General features: G+C 32.0%; 1 non-coding gene across 1 annotated transcript; it reads left to right on the plus strand.

Annotated features, from left to right (window-relative positions):
- The first annotated feature begins 370 nt into the window (after positions 1-370).
- On the plus strand, positions 371-478 carry LOC112745245 (small nucleolar RNA R71). Its single transcript, XR_003173182.1, has one exon. It is a non-coding gene; the product is annotated as a small nucleolar RNA R71 (small nucleolar RNA).
- The last annotated feature ends 2,120 nt before the right edge of the window (positions 479-2,598 follow it).

Raw genomic sequence — 2,598 nt, forward strand, 5'->3', positions numbered from 1 at the left:
CTATTGCAGGGTTCTCAGGATCATAAGCTTCTTCTGCATAAGAAGCTTCTTGAGTACTGTTGGATGCGGCTTGCATTCCATTCAGACTCTGAGAAATCATATTGACTTGCTGAGTCAATATTTTGTTCTGAGCCAATATGGCATTCAGAGTATCAACTTCAAGAACTCCCTTCTTCATAGGCGTCCCGTTACTCACAGGATTCCTCTCAGAAGTGTACATGAACTGGTTATTAGCAACCATGTCAATAAGTTCTTGAGCTTCTGCAGGCGTTTTCTTTAGGTGAATAGATCCACCTGCAGAGGTATCCAATGACATCTTTGATAGCTCAGATAAACCATCATAGAATATATCCAGGATGGTCCATTCTGAAAGCATGTTAGAAGGACACTTTTTGGTCAGCTGCTTGTATCTTTCCCAAGCTTCATAGAGGGATTCACCATCTTTTTGTTTGAAGGTTTGAACATCCACTCTAAGCTTGCTCAGCTTTTGAGGAGGAAAGAACTTGGCTAAGAAAGCCGTGACCAGCTTATCCCAAGAGTTCAGGCTATCTTTAGGTTGAGAGTCCAACCATATTCTAGCTCTGTCTCTTACAGCAAATGGGAAAAGCATGAGCCTGTAGACTTCAGGATCTACTCCATTAGTCTTAACAGTATCACAGATCTGCAAGAATTCAGTTAAGAACTGAAAAGGATCTTCAGATGGAAGTCCATGAAACTTGCAGTTCTGCTGCATCAGAGAAACTAATTGAGGTTTCAGCTCAAAATTGTTTGCTCCAATGGTAGGAATGGAGATGCTTCTTCCATGTAAATTGGAATTTGGTGCAGTAAAGTCACCAAGCATTCTCCTTGCATTGTTGTTGGGTTCGGCTGCCATCTCCTTTACTTGTTCGAAATTTTCAATCAAGTTGTCTCTGGATTGTTGTAATTTAGCTTCTCTTAGTTTCCTCTTCAGAGTCCTTTCAGGTTCTGGATCAGCTTCAACAAGAATACCTTTTTCTCTGTCCCTGCTCATAAGAAAGAGAAGAGAAAAAGAAAAGAAGAGAAATCCTCTATGTCACAGTAAAGAGGTTCCTTATTGTTAGTAGAAGAAAAGAAGAAGAGAAAAATCTGAACTCAGAAAGAGAGAGAGAGGGTTCGGATTTTTGGTGGGTGAGGGAGAGATGTTAGTAGATGAATAAATAAATAGAATAAGATGAGAGAGGAAAAATTTCGAAAATAATTTTTTGAAAAAGAGTTAGTGATTTTTGAAAATAGTTTTTAAAAAAGGTTAGTAATTTTCGAAAATTAAGATTTAAAAATTGAAATAATTAGTTAATTAAAAAGAAATTTTGAAAAAGGGGGGAGATATTTTCGAAAATTAGAGAGAGAGTTAGTTAGGTAGTTTTGAAAAAGATAAGAAACAAACAAAAGTTAGTTAGTTGGTTGAAATAAATTTTGAAAAGATAAGGAGTTGGGAAGTTAGAGAAGATATTTTGAAATCAAGTTTTTTTTTTTTTTTTTTGAAAAAGATATGATAAGAAGATATTTTGAAAAGATATGATTGAAATTAGTTTTTGAAAAAGATTTGATTTTTAAAATCACAATTAATGACTTGATTCACAAGAAATCACAAGATATGATTCTAGGACTCAAAGTTTGAATCTTTCTTAACAAGTAAGTAACAAACTTGAAATTTTTGAATCAAAACATTAATTGATTATGTTATTTTCGAAAACTATGTGATAAAGATAAAAAAAAGATTTTTGAAAAAAATATTTTTGGAATTTTCAAAAATAACTAAGAAATTTGAAAAAGATTTGATTTTTGAAAAAGATTTTGAAAAAGGTGAGATTTTTAAATTGAAAATTTGATTTAACTCATAAAAACAACTAGATTTTAAAAATTTTTGAAAAAGTCAAATCTAATTTTCGAATTTTTGAGAGAGAAAAAAGGGAAAGATATTTTTTTGATTTTTGATTTTTGAATGATGAGAGAGAAAAACATGAAAATGATGCAATGCATGAGATTTTTAGATCAAAATAATGAATGCATGTAAGAATGCTATGAATGTCAAGATGAACAACAAGAACGCTTTGAATGTCAAGATGAACACCAAGAACATATTTTTGAAAAATTTTTAATGCAAGGAAAACATGCAAGACACCAAACTTAGAAATCTTTAATGCTTAGGCACTAAGAATTCAAGAATGCATATGAAAAATAAGAAAAGACACAAAATATGCAAATGCAAAGATCAAACAAGAAGACTTACCAAGAACAACTTGAAGATCATGAAGAACACTATGAATGCATGATTATTTTCGAAAAACGCAAGATGCACATGCAATTGACACCAAACTTATAACATGACTCAAGACTCAAACAAGAACACAAAAAATATTTTTGATTTTTATGATTTTATGATTTTTTTGTATTTTCTTTTAATTTTTTCGAAAATCACTTTGAAAAAGAAAAATAAGGATTCCAAAATTTTTAATATGAATTTCAGGAATCTTATGCTCTTTAGTCTAAAGCTCCAATCAAAGGGTCAGGCTTGGCTTAATAGCCAGCCAAGCTTTAGCATGTAACAGGTAGATCATGAACAGTAGTAGGTGGATT

Source organism: Arachis hypogaea, chromosome 14, assembly GCF_003086295.3.
Source record: "Arachis hypogaea cultivar Tifrunner chromosome 14, arahy.Tifrunner.gnm2.J5K5, whole genome shotgun sequence".
NCBI classification, from domain to species: domain Eukaryota; kingdom Viridiplantae; phylum Streptophyta; class Magnoliopsida; order Fabales; family Fabaceae; genus Arachis; species Arachis hypogaea.